This window comes from Saccopteryx bilineata, chromosome 3, assembly GCF_036850765.1.
Source record: "Saccopteryx bilineata isolate mSacBil1 chromosome 3, mSacBil1_pri_phased_curated, whole genome shotgun sequence".
Classification (NCBI taxonomy): Eukaryota; Metazoa; Chordata; class Mammalia; order Chiroptera; family Emballonuridae; genus Saccopteryx; species Saccopteryx bilineata.
Genome location: NC_089492.1, coordinates 207,473,384 through 207,497,068, shown reverse-complemented (window position 1 = coordinate 207,497,068; position 23,685 = coordinate 207,473,384). Strand labels below are relative to the sequence as shown.

The 23,685-nt window shown below is 40.6% G+C and overlaps 1 protein-coding gene and 1 non-coding gene across 3 annotated transcripts in view; both read left to right on the top strand.

Moving 5' to 3' along the window:
- Positions 1-23,685, top strand: part of DIPK1A (divergent protein kinase domain 1A) — a 131,927-nt gene that overhangs the window by 65,592 nt on the left and 42,650 nt on the right. The gene's annotated exons all lie outside the window — the stretch shown is intronic.
- Positions 1,305-1,380, top strand: TRNAT-AGU (transfer RNA threonine (anticodon AGU)). Its single transcript has one exon. It is a non-coding gene; the product is annotated as a tRNA-Thr (tRNA).

Here is a 23,685-nt window from a genome sequence, read left to right as displayed (position 1 = left end):
ATGCAGAGAAATTGGATCCTCATCCATTGCTGGTGGGAATGTGAATAGCTACTCTGGAGGACATTTTGGCAGTCCCTTTAAAAACAAACTTGTAACTAGCATACAACCCAGCAGTTACAGTCTTGGGTATATATTCCAGAGAAATGACAACTTATTTTCATAGAAATACTTTTATACCTGACCTGTGGTGGCACAGTGGATAAAGCATCTACCTGGAATGCTGAGGTCGCTGGTTTGAAGCCCTGGGCTTACCTGGTCAAGGCCCATGTGAGAAGCAACTATGAGTTGATGCTTCCTGCTCCTCCAACCCCTCCCCTCTCTCCAAAATAAATAAATATTATTTTTATAAAGGAGGAACACCTTTACATGAGTGTTCGTAGTATCTTCAGTTGTAATATTCTCCAATTGGAATCAGTCCAGATGACCTTCATAGGTGAATAGTTACACAAAGTGCGCTCCCTCCTGTGTTATACTGATCAGCAATACAGAGGGAGGAACTATTGATACATACAGCAGCCTGGAAGAATCTCCAGAGAGCTATGCTGAGTGAAAAAACAATTCTAAAAGTTTACATGCTGTATGAATCCATTGGTATAACATTCCTGAAACTGTAAAGCTGGAGACCTGATTAATGGCTGCTCTGGACTGAGGGTGGGGGTGGGGTAGGGGTGTGGTTATAAAAGGGCAACATGGGGATCCTTATAGTGATGAGACTGTTGTGTAGTTGACAAGTGGTGGATACACAAACTACACATAATAAAATTGTGTAGAACTAAATACAGTGCTCACAAAAATGAGGGGATATTTTAATCACTTCATACTTATTTTGAAATATCCCCTCATTTTTGTGAGCAGTATATATTCACACACAAATGAGTACAAGAAAAACAGGAAATCTAAGTAAAATCAATGAATTATATCAAGTCCTTATCATGGGTGTGCTATTACAATTTTACGAAATATTACCATTGGAAAAACTGGGCAGAGGGATCTCTATATCATTTCTCAAACGGCATATGATTCTACAGTTAGCTCAAAATAAAGAAACAAAACAAAAACCTACTAGAAATTCAATTTTAAATAACTAAATTATTGGTTCATATTTTTAAGAGCTATAGCATATCCATTTTATTAACAATAGTTTTTGTTATTTATCAATAAATCATTTATTACTTAATGAAATCTTGGAATTGAGGGGACCTGGAAATGCATTCTAGTCCTGGCCGTATTGCCAGTAAAGGAGTTGTTCAGTATAATCTCATTCTGTATTACTAGACAGGGTTTCATGAGAAGTTGTTATTTATGCCCTGGCCGGTTGGCTCAGCGGTAGAGCGTCGGCCTAGTGTGCGGAGGACCCGGGTTCGATTCCCGGCCAGGGCACATAGGAGAAGCGCCCATTTGCTTCTCCACCCCTCCGCCGCGCCTTCCCTCTCTGTCTCTCTCTTCCCCTCCTGCAGCCAAGGCTCCATTGGAGCAAAGATGGCCCGGGCGCTGGGGATGGCTCTGTGGCCTCTGCCCCAGGCGCTGGAGACACCCAGGATGGGCAGAGTATCTCCCCCTGGTGGGCAGAGCGTCGCCCCATGGTGGGCGTGCCGGGTGGATCCCGGTCGGGCGCATGCGGGAGTCTGTCTGACTGTCTCTCCCTGTTTCCAGCTTCAGAAAAATGCAAAAAAAAAAAAAAAAAAAGAAGTTGTTATTTATATATAACCCTTTCTCCCTCAATTTAATAGGAATAATATGGAGAACTTTTAAAATACATATTCCTAGGCTTCATGCCCTAAGGATTCTGATTCAGGAAGTCTGGAGGTAGTCCTGGCAACCTGCGTTTCTTTATTTTATTTTTTTAATTTAGTGGAGGAATCATATTATTTGCTAAATCTGGCAACTCTAATTTATACAATAATGACTATATCTATTACATATAAGAATACAGCTGCTACACAAAGAATACAGCCTAAACTGTACTCAAGGGCAAAGGTATGTGTTTGTTGGTGCGTTTTCTTTCTTAAGCAGAGAAATTATTAAAATTGAACTTAATGTTTAATTTAAAAATGAGAATGACAACCTGCATTTAAAAAATTATATCACTGACCTGTGGTGGGGCAGTGGATAAAGCGTCAACCTGGAAACGCTGAGGTTGCCGGTTCAAAACCCTGGGCTTACCTGGTCAAGGCACATATGGGAGTTGATGCTTCCTCCTCCTCTCTCTCTCTCTCTCTCTCTCTCTCTCTCTCTCCTCTCTTTATAGTGAATAAATAAATAAATAAAAGAAAGTAAAAAATTATATCAGCTAATTCTGATTCAAAAGATTAATGGATTGCACTTTGAGAAAAATTAAATTACAATTTTTATGGTGAATAACTAAGAGCCCTTTAAATTCCTTTGTGGCAGGCCCTGGCCGGTTGGTTCAGTGGTAGAGCGTCGGCCTGGTGTGCAGAAGTCCCGGGTCCCGGCCAGGGCACACAGGAGAAGCGCCCATCTGCTTCTCCACCCCTCCCCCTCTCCTTCCTCTCTGTCTCTCTCTTCCCCTCCTGCAGCCGAGGCTCCACTGGAGCAAAGATGACCCGGGCCCTGGGGATGGCTCCTCGGACTCTGCCCCAGGCGCTAGAGTGGCTCTGGTCGCAACAGAGCGACCCCCCAGAGGGGCAGAGCATCGCCCCCTGGTGGGCAGAGCGCCGCGCCGCCCCCCCCCCCCCCCGTGGGCGTGCCGGGTGGATCCCGGTGGGGCGCATGCAGGAGTCTGACTGTCTCTCCCCGTTTCCGGCTTCAGAAAAATACAGAAAAAAAAAATTAAAATTAAATTCCTTTGTGGCATACAGGATTTGTGGTTAGGTGAGTATTTTAGGAGCAAAGCACTGATAAAATTTTTCAGACACCCACATGTTGAAAAAAGAATGTTTGACCAAACTGAGTATGTACTTGCTCTGAATCAACAAGAACTTTGAACAAAAAAGGAGCTTGCCTTTGCTTCTTATTCATGTTGAAGGAATCTTGCCCATCTCTTGACTATTTGGCCTTCCTGACCACTCATGATGTGTTTGGTGCAAAGTAGGCAAAGACTTGTTTTAGTTGCACAAACTATGTATCAAGGGAATGCTTTGCTGGGGTGAGGAGTGCTGGAGCGCTTTATAAGCTCTCACTCTAATGTACTCATTAAGTCCTTGTTTTTTGTAAATGAGGTTTGAACTAGTATAATTGAACCATCCTTATTTTTTTCCTCTAAGTAGTCAAGTCATTTCAACTGATTGTTGTCATTGAAAAACAGATGCAAAGAAATGATCCTATTCTTCCTTTTGGTGCTGCTTAGTTTGCAGCTTGTTGAAATTTCTTTCTGCTCTGCCACCTAGGGCAAATAATTAGAACATTTTCATTTGGGGATTTTTCACTTTCTAAACTCCTGGGGACATGTTTTGAGCTAGCCAGTTGTTCTGTGGAAGCCCCCTCTTTCTAGGTTTGAGGCAGGGAAGGATCAGTCCTACCCCTTCCTCTCAGGAGAATTCACAGCAGAACAATACATCTCACCAAAGAAACCTCTGCAAACCCTCCTTTCTCTTTACCCCAGATCTGACTGAGGGGTGGGTGTATTCAGAGAACCAGCCCCTAGCCCTTTTGGCTCTTAATGTGTGTTTTCTTGGGTAGCTCACTTTGGTATGTGGCTTTTACTGTATCTTTGTGATTCGCAGTACAAAACACATAGCACTGTAAAAATACAAAAATATACATAAGAATGATAGATACTGATTTCCAGATAATGATTTCCTCTGAGGATGAAGGAAAAGATGAGGAATATAAGGGGAGAGGTTTTAGGTTAGTTCATAACATTTTATTTCTTCTTAGAAAAGTTTTAAGTCAATATGGCAAGCTGTTGACATCTGTTTACAATTTAGTGGTGGATATGGAACTACCTTTTTTTTAAATTTATTACTTGGGCCTGACCTGTGGTGGCGCAGTGGATAAAGCCTCAACCTGGAATGCTGAGGTTGCCGGTTCAAAACCCTGGGCTTGCCTGGTCAAGGCACATATGGGAGTTGATGCTTCCTGCTCCTCCCCCTGTTCTCTCTGTCTCTTTCCAATCTCTCTCTCTCTAATAAAAATGGATAAATAAAACCTTTTAAATTTATTACTTGGGAGGTGAAGAGGCAGAGAGACAGACTTCTGCATGTGCCCCAACTGGGATCCATCCTGCAATCCCTCTATGGGACAATGCTCTGCCCATCTGGGGTTTGTTCCATTGTTCAGCAATTGAGCTATTTTAGCACCTGAGGTGAGGCCATGGAGCCATCCTCAGCACCCAGGGCCAATGTGCTCGAGAGAAGGAAAAAAGGGAGGGGTTGAGAGGCAGATGGTCGCTTCTGTGTGCCCTGACAGGGAATTGAACCTGCGACTTCTACACGCTGAGCTGTCACTCTACTGCTAAGCCAACCAGCCAGGGCTATGGAGCTATATTTTATATTACTTTATCTAATTATTACAGATATTTTTTCTGTGTGTTTGAAATAGTTTATAATTTAAAATTAGGAAAAATGAATCTAGGTTACAGTAACTTTTCAGTTTTGGGTTTCTCCCTTATTCTTAAAGACAGAGACAATAGAACTCACCTGATAGGAATTATCCCAACTCCCCACCCCCAGATATACACACCCATTCTTGCCTTCTTCCCTCTGGGTACAGTGGAGTCATTGTCTCATCTCTGCTCTGGACCCCCTTCCTTCTAACCTTCTCAGAAACCTGGTGCTATTGATCTGTCAACACCTTACTCTCCTTAGCCTCTCTCTACTGACCTCCTGTCCACATTTAAATACATGCTAGCTCCTCTTAGCTTTAAAAACAAAACAAAACAAACAAAAAAAAACACCTCTGCCTCAAGCCCAGCTAATGCCCTATGTCTTTCCTCCTCTTCATAGACAAACTTCAAGAGATGTTTCCTTGGTTGTCCTGATTTTCACACCTCTTACTCTTCAAGGTATTTCAATCTGGTTGATTTCCCACAAAGTTGCTCCTGTCAAGGTCAACAGGACTTCTTTGTCACTAAAACCAAATGGATGTTTTTCATTTTCCAGCTTTGTCACCTCTCGGTAGCATTTGACAATCATTGACACTCTCTGCTTCTTGAAATCCTCTTTCCATGATTTCCACATTACAACATTCTTCTGTTTTTTTCCAAGCTGTCTGTTCCTCCATGCTCTCCTGTATCAGTTCTTTTTTCAACCTGCTGTTAAATAGCGAAGATTTTCAGGGCCCAGTCCTAAACCCGTTTCTTCTTAATTTTTTTCTGTAAGTGATAGCAGCTACTCCCAGGTTTCCATTATATTCACTGTGTGTTCTCTGAGCCTTCCCTGTGACTACCAAACCTCTACTGAAGAGACCATCATTAAGGATAAGAGGTAATTTAGATTTCATAAAAGTATCTCAGCCCTTTATCTTCACAGCGAGACTGGTTTGGGGTCATTAGATTCTGGGTAGAGACCTCTAGTATAGTGAAAAGAGCAAGAGGTCTAGACCTGACACACTTTGGAGAAAAGAACACTACCAGGTCCCACATACTGTTTTACTGATCTTCATACCTTCTTTTTATTGTGCATCTCTACTGGGAAATTTTTTTACTGTATATGCCTGATATATGTGTCATTGCTAATATTATACATATTATTATACTTCCACAAATAAGAACATTTTTTTTATTTTTTTATTTTTATTAATTTTAATTTATTGTATTTACATGGATTCAATGTCCCACTGAAGAGAACTCCCTCACCCCCCACCTGTGTCCCTTTTATACCCCTTTGCCCCTCCCCCTAGCTCCCTCCCCCCTTCCCTTTAGGATGTGCTGTCCTGTTATCTATATCTCTGTGTTATGTATATAATTTCACTAATCGCTTCACCTTTTCTGATCCCATTCCATCATCCCCCTTCCCTCTGACAGCTGTCCCTCTGCTCCCTGTGACCCCACCTCTGCCTCTATTCTATTCCTCAGTTTACTTTGTTCATTAGATTCCACATTTAAAGGAGATCATATGATTTTTGTTTTTCTCTGCCTGGCTTATTTCACTTAGCATAAGAATAGGAACTTTTAAGTATATTTTTTATTTGACCATGTTTGGTTTTTTTTGTTTTTTTTTTTCCCCCATTTTTCTGAAGCTGGAAACAGGGAGAGACAGTCAGACAGACTCCCGCATGCGCCCGACCGGGATCCACCCGGCACGCCCACCATGGGGCGACGCTCTGCCCACCAGGGGGCGATGCTCTGCCCATCCTGGGCGTCGCCATGTTGCGACCAGAGCCACTCTAGCGCCTGGGGCAGAGGCCACAGAGCCATCCCCAGCGCCCGGGCCATCTTTGCTCCAATGGAGCCTCGGCTGCGGGAGGGGAAGAGAGAGACAGAGAGGAAAGCGCAGCGGAGGGGTGGAGAAGCAAATGGGCGCTTCTCCTGTGTGCCCTGGCCGGGAATCAAACCCGGGTCCTCCGCACGCTAGGCCGACGCTCTACCGCTGAGCCAACCGGCCAGGGCCATTTGACCATGGTTTTAATTTTCACATCTGCATTTTATAATTTTATTTATTTTATTTTTTGGTATTTTTCTGAAGTTGGAAACAGGGAGGCAGTCAGACAGACTCCCTCATGCACCCGACCGGGATCCGCCCAGCATGCCCACCAGGGGGCGATGCTCTGCCCATCTTGGGGCGTCGCTCTGTTGCCACCAGGACCATTCTAGCGCCTGAGGCAGAGGCCACGGAGCCATCCTCAGCGCCCGGGCCAACTTTGCTCCAATGGAGCCTTGGCTGCGGGAGGGGAAGAGAGAGACAGAGAGGAAGGAGAGGGGGAGGGGTGGAGAAGCAGATGGATGCTTCTCCTGTGTGCCCTGGTCGGGAATCGAACCCAGGACTCCTGCACACCAGGCCGACACTCTACTACTGAGCCAACTGGCCAGGGCACATCTGCATTTTATAGATAAAAATCCTAAAGCTCAGGCAAGTTTAGTAACTTGTCCAAGATCACAGAACTTACTAACTGGGTTATATGTGACAAATTCCAAACCATCTGAGGCCTCAGTTACAAAATGATAGGTTTCAGCTGTGATCTACAAGGCTTCTAGCTCTAAACAACCTGTGCTCCTATGCTGTTGCTAATACCTATCTAAGATAGAATCTCTGAGTTAATGTTTTTAGCAGATAATGTGTTATGATTGTCCATTTATTAATAACTAGAAATTTTAAGAGTGAGTGATGGAAGAGAAACTAAATACTTAAAATAGTGTCAAATTAGTTTGGTCTTTGGCTATAGCTATATGCCACTTAATGATGGTGATATGTTCTGAAAAGGCATCATTAGGCTATTTGGTCGTATAAACACAGAGTGTACACTCACACAAACCTAGATGGTATAACTTACTATGCATCTAGGCTATATGGTATATACAGTGTGTCCATAAAGTCATGGTGCAGTTTTGACCCGTCACAGGAAAGCAACAAAAGACAACAGAAATGTGAAATCACCAAATAAAAGGAAAACCCTCCCAGTTTCTGTAGGATGATGTGGCAGCATGTGTGCATGCGCAGATGATGACGGAACACCGTGTATACAGCGGAGCAGCCCACGGCCATGCCAGTCGAGATGTGGACGGTACAGAGGAAAGTTCAGTGTGTTCTTGGCTTGCTAAATTAGAATCCGTGACCAAAGTGCAATGTGAATATTGGCGCATTTATAACGAAGCGCCACTACATAGGAATAACATTACTCGGTGGGATAAGCAGTTGAAGGAAACTGGCAGTTTGGTGGAGAAACCCCATTCTGGAAGGCCATCCATCAGTGACGAGTCTGTAGAGGCTATACGGGATAGCTACCTAAGGAGCCTTAAAAAATCTGTGCATGAGCCCACATCGAACTGCACTGAATAGGTATGAAACTGGGAGAGTTTTCCTTTTATTTGGTGCAGATTTCACATTTCTATCGTCTTTTGTTGCTTTTCTGTGACTGGTCAAAAGTGCACCATGACTTTATGGACACCATAATCGTGACTGTGCAAAACAATAAGAGGTTAAATCAAGCACAAGAGAAAATGATACAATCAAGAGATGCAGAAAACATGAGATGTATTAGGCTGCTGCTGGTATAACATGGCACACAGTTTTACATCAAACTTAATTTTTTATATATATCAGTAGAAAGCATACTTGAAAATAACAAAGTCTGACCATTGATGGTACAGTGGTTAGAGCAGGGGTCCCCAAACTACGGCCCGCAGGCCGCATGCAGCCCCCTGAGGCCATTTATCCGGCCACCGCCACACTTCCAGAAGGGGCACCTCTTTCATTGGTGGGCAGTGGAGTACTGTATGTGGCGGCACCGCAAAGCAGGGCATTGCTCACATACAGTACTGCTTCCGGTGACGCGGGACACATGCGTCACGGCTCCGGAAGTGCGCCATATCACTTGTTACAGCTAGCAGTGACAAATATGGAACTAGACATTGACCATCTCATTAGCCAAAAGCAGGCCCATAGTTCCCATTGAAATACTGGTCAGTTTGTTGATTTAAATTTACTTGTTCTTTATTTTAAATATTGTATTTGTTCCCATTTTGTTTTTTTTTACTTTAAAATAAGATATGTGCATAGGGATTTGTTAATAGTTTTTTTTAATAGTCTGGCCCTCCAAGGGTCTGAGGGACAGTGAACTGGCCCCCTGTGTAAAAAGTTTGGGGACCCCTGGGATAGAGTGACAGTCTGGGACTAAGATCCCAGGTTCAAAACCCCGAGGTCGCTGACGTGAGTGTGGGCTCATCTTGCTTGAGCGCAGGCTCACCAGCTTGAGCCATGGAGTCACTGTCTTGAGCGAAGGATTATCAGCATGACCCTAAAGTTGTTGGCTTGAGCCCAAAGGTTGCTGGCTTGAGCCCAAGATCACTGGCTTGAGCCCTCCAGTCAGGGCACTTATGAGGAAGCAATCAATGAACAACTAAAGTGCCACAACTACAAGTTGATGCTTCTCATCTCTCTCCTTTCCTGTCTTTCTTTCTTTCTCTCTTTCAAAAGGGAAGGGAAGGGAAGGGAAGGGAAGGGAAGGGAAGGGAAGGGAAGGGAAGGGAAGGGAAGGGAAGGGAAGGGAAGGGAAGGAAACAGGAAAGGAGGGAGGAAGGGAGGGAGGGAGGGAGAGAGGGAAGGAAGGAAGGCAGGAAGGAAGGAAAGAAGGAAGGAAGGAAGGAAGGAAGGAAGGAAGGAAGGAAGGAAGGAAGGAAGGAAGGAGAAAAAAGAAAGAAAGAAGGAAAGCAAGAAAGGAAAGAAAAGAAGAAAAGAAAGAAAATAATGATAAAAAGTGTAGGTATAGTAAATACATAAACCAGTAATATATTCACTTACCATCATTATCAAATACTATGTACTGTACATAATTGCATGCACTATCTTTTTTATGATTGGCAACATCATGGGTTTGTTTACACCAGCATCACCACAGTCATGTGAATAATGCTTTGTGCTACAAAGTTAGGGCAGCTATGACGTTACTAGGCAATAGGAATTTTTCAGCTCCATTATGATTTTATGGGACCCCTGTTGTATATGTGGTCTATCATTGACCTAAGCATTGTTATGTGGGTATGACTGTAAGATTTAAAATCCACTGGCACTTTCTGCTTACAGGTACATGTAAGCATAAAGTGGTTACCCCTTATCAGCAGAGGATGGTTTTATTTCCAAGACCCCCAATGGATGCCTGAAACTTAAGGTAGTACCCAATTGTATATATATAATACTATTTTTTCCTATACAGTCATACTTGAGATAAATTTTAATTTATATATTAGGCACAGTGAGAGATTAATAACCACTGATAATAAAATAGAACAATTATAACAATATACTATTATAAAAGCTATGTGAATGCTGTCTCCAGTAATTTTATATATTTTTTTTATTATTATTGATTGATTGATTTTAGAGAGACAGAGAGGGGCAGGGAGAGAGAGAGAGAGCATTTATTAGTTGTGCATTCATTGATTGCTTCCCATATGTGCCCTGACTGGGAGCAGAACCCACAACCTTAGTGTTTTATATGACACTCTGACCAGCTAAGCAAGCTGACCATGACCCCTCTCCAGTAATTGTTACATTTTTCAATCTAACCCTATTTACAAGTCTGAGTTACTGTCCCTTACTTGTAGTAAATGTCTTGTCACTCATTTCAAGGGAAACACATTGTCATGAGTTGGACTGCATTTCCTGTTCATATCTTCCACCCACAAATGTAATGCTTTGTTCATCTTAACTAAGCACTTATCATGCACTGAGGCCTTAACTTTTGCAGTTTGAGTCATGACACCAAAACTAGCACAAATTTCATTTTCATTCACAATTTTGTAGATAGATTTATTCTGTTGCATGATTTTAGCAATCTCAGCATATGATCTTTTTTTTTTCTTATCAGTGGAAATTTTTCACCTTTTCACTTAAAGGAAGCACTTTACAGTTTCTCTTTGGCATATCCAAATTGCCAGCATCACTACTCTTGCACTTTGGGGCCATTATTAAGTAAAATGAGGGTGACTTGAACATAAGCACCATGATATCCTGACAGTTGATCTGATAATCAAGATAGCCACTAAGTGACTGACTTGCTGGGAGTATAGACAGCATGGAGATGCTGGACAAGATTCACATCCCAGGTGGATGGAGCAGGATGGTGCAAGGTTTCATCACACCACTCAGGACAGCCTGCAATTAAGAACTTACAAGTTGTTTGCTTCTGGAATTCTCCATTTAACGTTTTGTACTGTGGTCTGCCGCAGGTAACTGAACCAGTGGAAAGTGAAAACACAGAAGTGGGGGGTGAGGGGTGGGGAGACTACTGTATTTAGAAAATTGGTAGCAGCGGTCACTTCAAACAATTTACAACAGTGGTCCCCAACCTTTTTTGGGCCACGGACCGGTTTAATGTCAGAAAATATTTTCACGGACCGGCCTTTAGGGTGGGACGGATAAATGTATCGTGTGACCGAGACAAGCATGAAGAGTGAGTCTTAAACGGATGTAACAGAGGGAATCTGGTCATTTTTTAAAAATAAAACATCGTTCAGACTTAACTATAAATAAAATGGAAATAATGTAAATTATTTATTCTTTCTCTGCGGACCGGTACCAAATGGCCCACGGACCGGTACCGGTCCGCGGCCCAGAGGTTGGGGACCACTGATTTACAGGATATCCATTGTCTTACACACCATTGGTAAATTCTATTAGTATGTTTTCATGAGGATTTGTAGGTAATTACTTCTCAGCATTTTCCCCTACAGTAAAGTAAAGCCTATTATTTCTTTAAGTAGTTGGGTTGCAGTAAGTAACTGCCAGAGTGGTGGGTGCCTCTCTCTCCACAATGTCAGCAGAAACATTTTCATTCAGAGACTGTCTCAGTTTGGTGCATTTTCTTTATGTCAGTTCCTTTTTTTCTTAACAGTTGCTGTGATCAAAATAGCTGTCATTTGCCTCTGAAGCATTTTCAATAGGTTTTGTTTTGTTTTTAGCTTTCTTTGGAATTTAAAAGAGAAATGGGAAGATAATTTTAGATTAACACCTGTTTGAGAAATACCTAAATTAGAGCTGGCTATCTGTTTTGCATGGTTTGTAATATTTTCAAAATAGAATCTTAGCATTTCAAACAGATTTTTAGGCTATTGTAAAATAATAATTTAAGAGCTGCTGCAGTTATCAATGTTTTATTATTAAACTAAAAAGAGGATAGTTAGACATTGGTGATGTTTGTTCCAATGAGGAATGTTTCTATAACCTCTGGTCTCAGAGATTGCTATGGGTGGTCTAAGGCCATATTTTCCATTCATTGGACCCACATAACCTGAAGCTTAGATTCCTCCATGCTTCTAATTATTCTAGATCGGGCATAAAGTAATCAACCACAGCAGCAGTTCTTAAGATATCTGAATTTGGCCCTGGCCGGTTGGCTCAGTGGATTGATGTTGGCCCAGCGTATGGACATTACAGGTTCGATTCCCAGTCAGGGCACACAGGAGAAGTGACCATCTGCTTCTCCCCTTTCCCTCTCCCCCTTCTCTCTCTCTTCCTCTCCTGTAGCCAGTGGCTCAGTTGGTTGGAGCATCAGCCCTGGGCACTGCTGATAGCTCGGTTGGTCTAAGTGCATCACCCTCAGGCACTAAAAATAACTCAGTTCATTCCAGCATTGGCCCCAGACAGGGGTTGCCAAGTGGATCCTGGTCAGGGCGCATGTGGGAATCTCTCTCACTATCTCCCCTCCTCTCAGTTAAAAAAAAAAAAAAAAAAGATATCTGATTTTGATGGAGGTCATTCCTGTGTTTGGAGTGCTTTTTTTTTTCTTTTTTGTATTTTTCTGAAGCTGGAAACAGGGAGAGACAGTCAGACAGACTCCCGCATGCGCCCGACCGGGATCCACCCAGCATGCCCATCAGGGGCGACGTCGGAGTACTTTAAAATTTGACTAGCTCTCCTGCATCCTGTAATCACTTTGAAATAAGTTTCCTATATACATCCATGAAATTCTGCATTTTAGAAATCCTGAGGTATTATTCACCTGCTTTGTTCAGTTCTCCACTGGTCAAGGTGTACTAGGGCTTTTGCCATATCTAATGATTCAAAGAGTGTATAAAAAAACCAAGGCCTCTGTCAAAGAAATGACACTAAAACTGTAATTGCCTATAGAGTTGCATGTTGGGGAAGGTAAAAAACAAAAAGTACATTTAAAAAACCAGTGAATATTAATGTTGCAAGCTTTTTGGAAAGCAGCGTAACAATATGTATCATACACGTTTTAAAACTGTATACCTTTTGGCCTAGAAATTTCAGTTACTAAAATTTGTCCTGAAGAAATGATCAAATATTCAGGCAAGTATTTATATATGTAATGCAATAGGCAGTAGAGTAGAGTGAGTACAAGCTTTGAAGCCAGGTTGCCTCAACTCAAATCCTGGTTCTCCTACTTACTGCTAGTATAGTCTTGCCGAACTTCTGTCTGTTTTTCAGTTTCTCCATCTGTAAAATGAAGAGTAGTTCCCTAATCATAGAGTTCTTGTACAGAGATAATAGTAATCCCCTCCAGTATCCATTAGCCACTATCAATGCTATAGTGCCCAAAATTCAGTGACATAAAGTAAGCATTTATTTCTTACTCGTACATCTACCAGTTAGCTGGAATTCAGTTTTTTTGGGGTGGGATTGGCTCCAGGCCATGGGTTTAATTTAGATGGCCTACAGTGTCACTTATTATCCTGGGATCAGTGTACTACTTGGGACCTATTTTCCCTAAGCAGTGTCTGAAGTGCAAGAAGTCAAGTCTAATTGTATACTTTTCTTTGTATCACATCTACTAATGAATATTGGCCAAAGCAAGTCACATGGCCAAGCCCAGCATCAGTAAGGTAGGTGAAGTGGGGCAGGAGAGAGAATGACTGTCTGGGATCCAAAGTTCAGCATTGTTTTGGCTTTGCTGGCCATTTGGTCCCTGTTGCAGCTACTCAGCTCTGCCATTACAGTGTGAAAGCCACTTCAGACAGTATGCCAGCGGATGGAGTGGCTATGTTCCAATAAACTGTGTTTACAAAACCAGGTGGCAGTCTGACTAATTTACTCTACCATATCATAGATTTCTTTTTATAAAGTTTAAGTAAATTAATATATAGAAAGTTCTTATAGCATATGGTACCAGGTAGCACAAATAAATATTGGCTCTCATTAATAGTGCTATTGTTAGTATTGGCTATAACAAAGATGTCCAACAATAGAGATAAACTTAAGTAAATTATGGCACACCCATACTGATAAATGTGATACATCCATGTAAATATGTTTTTTTAAATATCAAGACTATCAGCTCACCTGATCAGGTGGTGGTGCAGTGGATAGAGCGTTGGACTGGGATGCCGGGGACCCAGGTTCGAGACCCCGAGGTCGCCAGCTTGAGCGCGGGCTCATCTGGTTTGAGCAAAAGCTCATCAGGTTGGACCCAAGGTCGCTGGCTCGAGCAAGGGGTTACTCGGTCTGCTGAAGGCCCGCAGTCAAGGCACATATGAGAAAGCAGTCAATGAACAACTAAGGTGTCGCAACGAAAAACTAATGAGGGATGCTTCTTATCTCTTTCCATTCCTGTCTGTTTGTCCCTGTCTATCCCTCTCTCTGACTCTTTCTCTGTCTCTGTAAAAAAAATAATAATAAAATAAAATAAAATGGCATTGCCAATACTAAAAGAAAAAGAAAAAAAAAGACTATCAGCTCAGGAACATGTATATAGTATAAGTGAAAAAAAGAAATAAATAATACTTATCATATGACCTCAATTATTTTTCTTAAAAGATAATGTATTTTAGTAAGGTCGCAGGATACAAAATTAACATACAAAAGTCCATAGCCTTTCTATATGCCAACAATGAAATATTAGAAAACGAACTCAAAAAAATAATCCCCTTCACGATTGCAACAAAAAAAATAAAATACCTAGGAATAAACATAACAAAGAACGTAAAGGACCTATATAATGAAAATTACAAAGCATTGTTAAGGGAAATCGAAAAAGATACAATGAGATGGAAAAATATTCCTTGTTCTTGGATAGGAAGAATAAATATAATCAAAATGGCCATATTACCCAAAGCAATATACAAATTTAATGCAATTCCCATCAAAATCCCTATGAGATTTTTTAAAGAAATGGAACAAAAAATCATCAGATTTATATGGAACTATAAAAAACCCCGAATAGCCAAAACAATCCTAAGGAAAAAGAATGAAGCTGGGGGCATTACAATACCTGACTTTAAACTATATTATAGGGCCACGATAATCAAAACAGCATGGTATTGGCAAAAAAATAGACACTCAGACCAATGGAACAGAATAGAAAGCCCAGAAATAAAACCACATATATATGGTCAAATAATCTTTGATAAAGGGGCCAACAACACACAATGGAGAAAAGAAAGCCTCTTCAACAAATGGTGTTGGGAAAACTGGAAAGCCACATGCAAAAGAATGAAACTCGACTACAGCCTGTCCCCGTGTACTAAAATTAATTCAAAATGGATCAAAGACCTAAATATAAGACCTGAAACAATTAAGTACATAGAAGAAGACATAGGTACTAAAATCATGGACCTGGGTTTTAAAGAACATTTTATGAACTTGACTCCAATGGCAAGAGAAGTGAAGGCAAAGATAAATGAATGGGACTACATCAGAATTAAAAGTTTTTGCTCAGCAAGAGAAACTGATATCAAAATAAACAGACAGCCAACTATATGGGAACTGATATTTTCAAACGACAGCTCAGATAAGGGCCTAATATCCAAAATTTACAAAGAACTCATAAAACTCAACAACAAACAAACAAACAATCCAATAAAAAAATGGGAAGAGGACATGAACAGACACTTCTCCCAGGAAGAGATACAAATGGCCAACAGATATATGAAAAGATGCTCAGCTTCATTAGTTATTAGAGAAATGCAAATCAAAACTACAATGAGATACCACCTCACTCCTGTTAGATTAGCTATTATCAACAAGACGGGTAATAGCAAATGTTGGAGAGGCTGTGGAGAAAAAGGAACCCTCATTCACTGTTGGTGGGACTGTAAAGTAGTACAACCATTATGGAGGAAAGTATGGTGGTTCCTCAAAAAACTGCAAATAGAACTACCTTATGACCCAGCAATCCCTCTACTGGGTATATACCCCAAAACCTCAGAAACATTGATACGTGAAGACACATGTAGCCCCATGTTCATTGCAGCACTGTTCACAGTGGCCAAGACATGGAAACAACCAAAAAGCCCTTCAATAGAAGACTGGATAAAGAAGATGTGGCACATATACACTATGGAATACTACTCAGCCATAAGAAATGATGACATCAGATCATTTACAGCAAAATGGTGGGATCTTGATAACATTATAAGGAGTGAAATAAGCAAATCAGAAAAAAACAAGAACTACATGATTCCATACATTGGTGGAACATAAAAATGAGACTAAGAGACATGGACAAGAGTGTGGTGGTTACCAAGGGTGGGGGGGGGAGGGAGGACATGGGAGGGAGGGAGGGAGAGAGTTAGGGGGAGGGGGAGGGGCACAGAGAACTAGATAGAGGGTGACGGAGGACAATCTGACTTTGGGCGAGGGGTTTGCAACATAATTTGATGACAAAATAACCTAGACATGTTTTCTTTGATTATATGTACCCTGATTTATTAATGTCATCCCATTACCATTAATAAAAATTTATTAAAAAAAAAAAAAAAGATAATGTATTTTATATATTTACATACATGGAAAATAACTAGGAAAGAAACCATACTGCATCATTTATTTTATTATATAATTCTGTTTTTAATTGAGATATAATTGATATATAACATTTTATTAGTTTTAGTTGTATGACATGATTTGATATACAGGATGGGGCAAAATTAGGTTTACAGTTGAGTATGAGAAATAGTTCATTTTTGCATTATTGTTTATAATTATTGTTTTTCCATACAAACAACTGTAGACCTACTTTTGCCCCATCTTGTATGCTTATATTGTGAAATGATCACCACAGTAAGTTTAGTTAACATCCATCACCATACAATTACAAATTTTTTTCTTGTGATGAGAACATTTGAGATCTACTCTCTTAGCAACTTTCAAATATACAAGACAGTATTGTTGCCTATGCTGTACATTATATTCCCAGGACTTATTTATCTTATAAAATTACATAATTCTCTATCGTCAGTTTTTTTCTACACTGAGTGTGTACTGGTTTTTTTGGTATTAAAATACTTTGATGAGAAAAAAAATAGAATCTGGGTTCACTGAGGACTATTTTAACCCTGATATAGTTACCATTTTACATGCCAATTACATTTTAATTGCTTAACAAATTAAGAATTTACCTTCAGAGACAGCTGATTATATGGACTCTCCCAACCTGTTGTATGCAAAAAGTTGTTCTGCTCTAGGGTTCTTAGAAATCTATGGCAAGCACCAGCCAATGGAGTAGACTCCCCACCCTGACTGTAGGTCAGGAACAGTAGCTCCTTTTGGATCACATTTCCTGAACAGCCACAGTCCTTTCAGTGACACAAAGGCAGAATGTTGTTACATAGAGGTGACCAACCTCCCCCACCCCTTCTCTAGCCAACCTGGTATTTGAACATACACATCTGCTTTTCTCATGTATCGGGAGGAGGTTAGGTTTCAGTATTTAAATGCTACTGTGTCTGAAAGTCACAAGAATGAATACAGGAAAAGGAAGCTTTAGAGCTCAACAGCCTCCTTCATTCACTTCACAAAGTATTAACTAAAATTCATTTCTATTTTAAAGTCCTTTTACAATGATCAAGTTTAATCTAAATTATAATCAGACTTTGGATACTCCCAAGATTTAAAATTGTGTTGAAAATTATGTTATATTAATATGTACAACCTTTTAAGTAACTATTCCAAATATATTTTGCTTAAAGTATACTTTAGAATCTGAAGTTTAAAGGAATCATGCTTTTTTAATCTAAGTTTAGGTAAAAACATAGCTAAACTTTGCCTGGCCCATGGTGGTGCAATGGATAAAGCATCAACCTGGAATGCTAAGGTTGTTGATTCGAAACCCTGGGCTTGCCCAGTCAAGGCACATATGAGAAGCAACTACTATGAGTTGATGCTTCTTGCTCCCCCCACCCCCTTTCTCTTCCTTTGTCTCCTCTCTCAAAAATTAATAGATAAAATAAAAAAAACATAGCTAATCTTTATTTTTAGTAAGTGAATTGCTAGTGAATTTAATTGCCAACTAGTATTCCGTGTAAGATTTGAATGTGTCTTTTGTTTGTTTTAGTAAGTTTTAGATCCAGTATGGTGCCTTTGGCTAACTAAACAGAGAAAATGGACACCTGACTTGCCAGAATTCTGGGTGCCAGAATCTTAACTAAAATAATAAGATGATGTGAATCTTAGAAACATATCCATAACCACATCTCAATTAGCTTTTTTTTTTTTTTTTTTTTTGCATTTTTCTGAAGCTGGAAACAGGGAGAGACAGTCAGACTCCCACATGCGCCCGACCGGGATCCACCCGGCACGCCCACCAGGGGCGGTGCTCTGCCCCCCAGGGGGCGATGCTCTGCCCATCCTGGGCGTCGCCATATTGCGACCAGAGCCACTCTAGCGCCTGAGGCAGAGGCCACAGAGCCATGCCCAGCGCCCGGGCCATCTTTGCTCCAATGGAGCCTTGGCAGCGGGAGGGGAAGAGAGAGACAGAGAGGAAAGCGCGGCGGAGGGGTGGAGAAGCAAATGGGCGCTTCTCCTATGTGCCCTGGCCGGGAATCGAACCCGGGTCCTCCGCACGCTAGGCCGACGCTCTACCGCTGAGCCAACCGGCCAGGGCTACCTTCGCTTTTAATCGTAGGTCATCTCTGATCTGTTTTCTAGGCCTTGCAGCTCTCTTAAACATGTGTCTGGACTGTGTTCTCTAAAGTAGCAGCAAAGCAAGGGTTATAGACTCCAGCTTTTGGTGGGACAAGTCATTTCCTCATTGGCTAATAACTAAAGTTGCACACATACCCCCAAGGAATTCTATGACATTTCCCGTGTAATATCTTGAGATTTCTTCCTGGCATAACTGACTTAGGGCCAAAACTGTTTAATCATTCTACGCCTCATATCACATCAGCATATGGTTGAACTATATGTTCTTATTGTCTCTCCCAAACTAAGTCCATGATTTCCAGGAACAATGGATGAAATATATGAGACCCAGAGTATCTCTCATGAAGTCAGGCATAGATTGTGGCTCCACATTGTGGGGTTCTTTTTTATTATAACTTGAAAAGGAAACATATACATTTTGAAATTTATATATTGATTGTGTATAAAATGAAGTAAATTGCTTAATAAAAAAATCAGACAGTGGAATATTCCATAGCCAAGAAAATGAACAAACTATGGCTATATGCAGCAATGTGGATAGATCTCACAATATAATGCTGAAAGATGCTAGTCAATAGAATAATACATGGTATATGTTTCTGTTCTGTAAAGTTCAAGAGCAATGACCATCAAACATTTCAGATGAACCTGTTCAGTGATTAAACTACTATGTTTGTCTTAGAAGTTTGGAGCACTTAACTTAAAATTAACCCTTTATTGGAGAGGGGAACATGGGGTCAGTGAAGGCACTAGAAAAATTTTATTTCTTAACCCAAAGGGTAGTTACATGGTTATTTGATTTCTAATTATAATTTAACATATATTTTAAATAACTCTATATGAATGATATATTTTACAGTAAAAAAGCTTTTAGAAAGCAACCAGGAGACTTGATATACTTTAAAATAGATATGCTGAGCACCTATATACAAACTTCATGGTTTCTGATTAAAAAGTAGAACATATTCACTATAGACAATCTGTGTGATGGATAAGAGAAATAGAAATCATCCATAATCCCACCATTCTTGACATTTTAAGATAAGCACCTCTGATATTTTAGTTTATTTCTTTGCAGTTTCTACAGTTGGTAACTTTTTTTTTAAGCAAAATTGGGAACATACCATGTATGTTGTTTTGAAAGCTGTTTTTTTCCACTTACTATATATATGTATATATCTTAAGCATTTTGCATACTTTGACACTACACATTGAAATAGTAATGACTGTTGTAACTAGCCACAAGCTTAAGGATCACCTCATACAACCAATTCCCCAGCTGTTCTTGCATTCTTGATGCTGTCAATATTTAAGCAAGAGAAATGTGAACTAGAATTCAGAGAAAATGTGAAAATTATCTGCTTCTTGTTGGAATTTTAATTCTAGAGTTTCAGTAAAATCAAAACAATATGCTCATGCAAATAAAACCTTTAAAATTTAGATCAGGACAACTAGGAAAATACACCTGTTAGAGAGATGAAAAATGCTAAAACTCTGACCAGTAGACCATTAATGCCCTTTGACAAGGAATTCCTCTCTAATGTTTCGTGATAAAAAAGCATTTTTATGTGCAAGACAAACTGGGGAGTACAGTGTACATTTTTATACTCTTTATTGTCATTATTTTTAACTTATAAAAATGAGGTTTTCCTTATTTGGAACATAATATTTTTTTCTATGTTTCTTTGATTATCATAGGTATCTTTTGATGTTTGTGAAAATTATCAAGATAGTTTAAATTTGGTACACTTAGAAATTCTTCCTAATGGTTTTCCAATAGCCTTCCAACTAGCTGTGAGGCACTCTTTAATGAAGATAGAATCCATTCCAAATAAAGTATATCTGCAAGTGTTTTGATGTACAGTAAATATTTACTCTATTAAGTGGTTTCTTCATATATCTGGGGGTTTTTTACAGCTAATTTTCAAAATTATTGCTAGCCCTGACTGCATAGCTCAGTTGGTTAGAGTGTCATCCTGATACACCAGGTTGCAGGTTCTATCCCCAGTCAGGGCACATAGAAGGATTAGAAGAATCAACCAGTGAATGCATAAATAAGTAGAATAACAAATTGATGTTTCTCTCTCTCTTTCTCTCTCTCTTTTTTTTTATTTTTTTTTTATTTTTGTATTTTTCTGAAGCGGGAAACGGGGAGAGACAGTCAGACAGACTCCCGCATACGCCCGACCGGGATCCACCCGGCATGCCCACCAGGAGCAACGGTCCGCCCACCAGGGGGCGATGCTCTGCCCCTCCGGGGCGTCGCTCTGCAGCGACCAGAGCCACTCTAGCGCCTAGGGCAGAGGCCAAGGAGCCATCCCCAGGGCCCGGGCCATCTTTGCTCCAATGGAGCCTCGGCTGCGGGAGGGGAAGAGAGAGACAGAGAGGAAGGGGGGGTGGAGAAGCAAATGGGCGCTTCTCCTATGTGCCCTGGCCGGGAATTGAACCCAGGTCCCCCGCATGCCAGGCCGATGCTCTACCGCTGAGCCAACCAGCCAGGGCCTCTTTCTCTCTCTCTTGCTCTCTTCCTCTCTTTCTAAAATCAATTTTAAAACTATTTTCTAAATATTCATTTTTACTCTAGTTTTTACAGGCAGATTACTTCTAAATATGCTGTGTAAGTCAGCTAGCTACAATGTTGTCAATATAACAATAAGAAAAAAAATTTGGAGATCATTTCAGAGTAACTGGTGATGAAAAAATTTGAATAAAATGGACGAGCCCTGGCTGGCTGGCTCAGTGGTAGAGCATCAGCCTGACATGTGGATGTCCCAGGTTCAATTACCAGTCAGGGCACACAGGAGAAGCACCCATCTGTTTCTCCACCCCTTCCCCTCTGGCTCCTCTCTCTCTCTCTCTCTCTCTCTCTCTCTCTTTCTCTCTCTCTCTCTCTCTCTCTCTCTCTCTCTCTCTCTCTCTCCTCCCTTCCTGCAGCCATGGCTCAATTGGAGCAAGTTGGCCCCGGGCACTGAGGATGGCTCCATGGCCTTCACCTCAGGTGCTAAAAAATGGCTTTGGTTGCAGTGAAGCAAGGGCCCCAGATGGATGGAGCATTGCCCCCTAGTGGGCTTGCTGGGTGGATCCTGGTTGGGGCGGTGTGCAGGAGTCTGTCTCTGCCTTCCCTCCTCTCACTAAATAAATAAATAAATAAAATTTAAAAAAAATTAAAATGGGCAAATATGTCTCTCAGCTTTCTCTATGAAATGATGAATGACAAAATGAGTATATTTGAGTTTAGCAAGCAATAATCTTATCTGTTGTGTCTCCTGAGTGTTTAAGTCGAGTCGGGAACCTATGGCTCGTGAGCCAGATGTGGCTCTTTTGATGGCTGCATCTGGCTTGCAGACAAATCTTTAGTAAAAAAAATAATAACGTTAAAAATATAAAACATTCTCATGTATTACAATCCATTCATTTCCTACCACTCATGTTCGTGGTTGCGGGCGGCTGGAGCCAATCACAGCTGTCCTCTGGGACAACACCAAATTTTTATTGGATAATGCGTAACATACACAGGTCATTGTATGGCTCTCACAGAATTACATTTTAAAATATGTGGTGTTCATGGCTCTCTCAGCCAAAAAGTTTCCTGACCCCTGGTTTAAGTCCACTAAATAGTATGTTAAGTAAACTACTTGTGGGTTTAAGTAAAGATATGATGCATATTTTAATTCCCTACTCAAAATTAATAACATCCATGTAGGGAGTATTTATGGGTAAAATAAATGGACTTTGTACTTTATATATTTATGAAAGATATTAAATATGAAATAGATAATAGTCTTAAATGGCTAAATTTTGATGTGTTGTTTCTTTATGCCTATTTTTGAGACAATGTAAAATTATTTAACAAAATTAAAGGTTTTCAGATTAGTTTGGAAATAAAAAAGTTATCACAATGTGATCAAATGATATAAAAAATGAAGTATTACTATTTCTTAGTAAAATTGGTAAGAAAGTTAGTTTTATAGTTATATCTTTTCTGTCCCCAGTGATTTTTCTTTCTTTATAAGGAGATATTGCTAGTCATGTACTCTAATTGTTAACTTCCAGACAGATATTATATTTTTATAATTAGCAATAGTTTATGCTTTAAAGGCTAATTTAAAATGAAATGGGCCCTGGCTGGTTGGCTCAGCAGTAGAGCGTCAGCCTGGCGTGCGGGGGACCTGGGTTCGATTCCCGGCCAGGGCACATAGGAGAAGGGCCCATTTGCTTCTCCACCCCCCCTCCTCCCTCTCTGTCTCTCTCTTCCCCTCCCGCAGCCAAGGCTCCATTGGAGCAAAGATGGCCCGGGCGCTGGGGATGGCTCCTTGGCCTCTGCCCCAGGCACTAGAGTGGCTCTGGTTGCGGCAGAGCAACGCCCCGTAGGGGCAGAGCATCGCCCCCTGGTGGGCGTGCCAGGTGGATCCCGGTCGGGCGCATGCGGGAGACTGTCTGACTGTCTCTCCCCGTTTCCAGCTTCAGAAAAATACAAAAAAAAAAAAAAAGAAAAGAAAAGAAATTAATTTAAAATGAAATGGTAGTGTTATATAAATTTGATTCTTTCAAACCCATAATTTTTGTTTTCATTTTACCATGTAACCATATACGAGGTTTTTTAACCTTAGCACTATTGACATTTGGGCCAGATAATTCCTTGTTGTTGTTGTTGTTGCGGGGGGGGGGGGTGCTTTTCTGTGCATTGTAGGATGTTTAGCAGAATCTCAGTACTGTACCTACAAGATTCCAGTTGCACTCCCCAGTTATGAAACAAACATTATCTCTAGATATTACCAGGAGTTCCCTAAGAGACCAAAATTGACTCCAGTTGAAAATCACTGACATAGTATATTTACTAAAATTGTTATCATGCTTTTCAGGATCATAATTTGGAATAAAGCAGTGCACCATTAGTAGCTAGGCAAAAAATCAGAAAACTAGAAATACTATTTGGCAGTATTTTGGGTAGTTCAATAGTTCAACATAAATAAAAAAGTCAGAAACAATAACTAAATTTTTAATCAAAAACCAGATTGGCTAGGTAGTTGGTATAGAACAGACCACCAGAGACATTTACGGTAAGTGAGTGCCACACAGGGCAATAAAACTAGTTAATAGCTATATATGTCATTTATAGCTGTGTTTCTTCAATCATGATTTTAAATATGAAGTAGCAGGATCTGTAGATATTAGAGGACATATGAAGGTCCTTGTACTATTTTGTGTTATACCAAAATCACAGTAATTTTCCATGGCATGCTGGAGT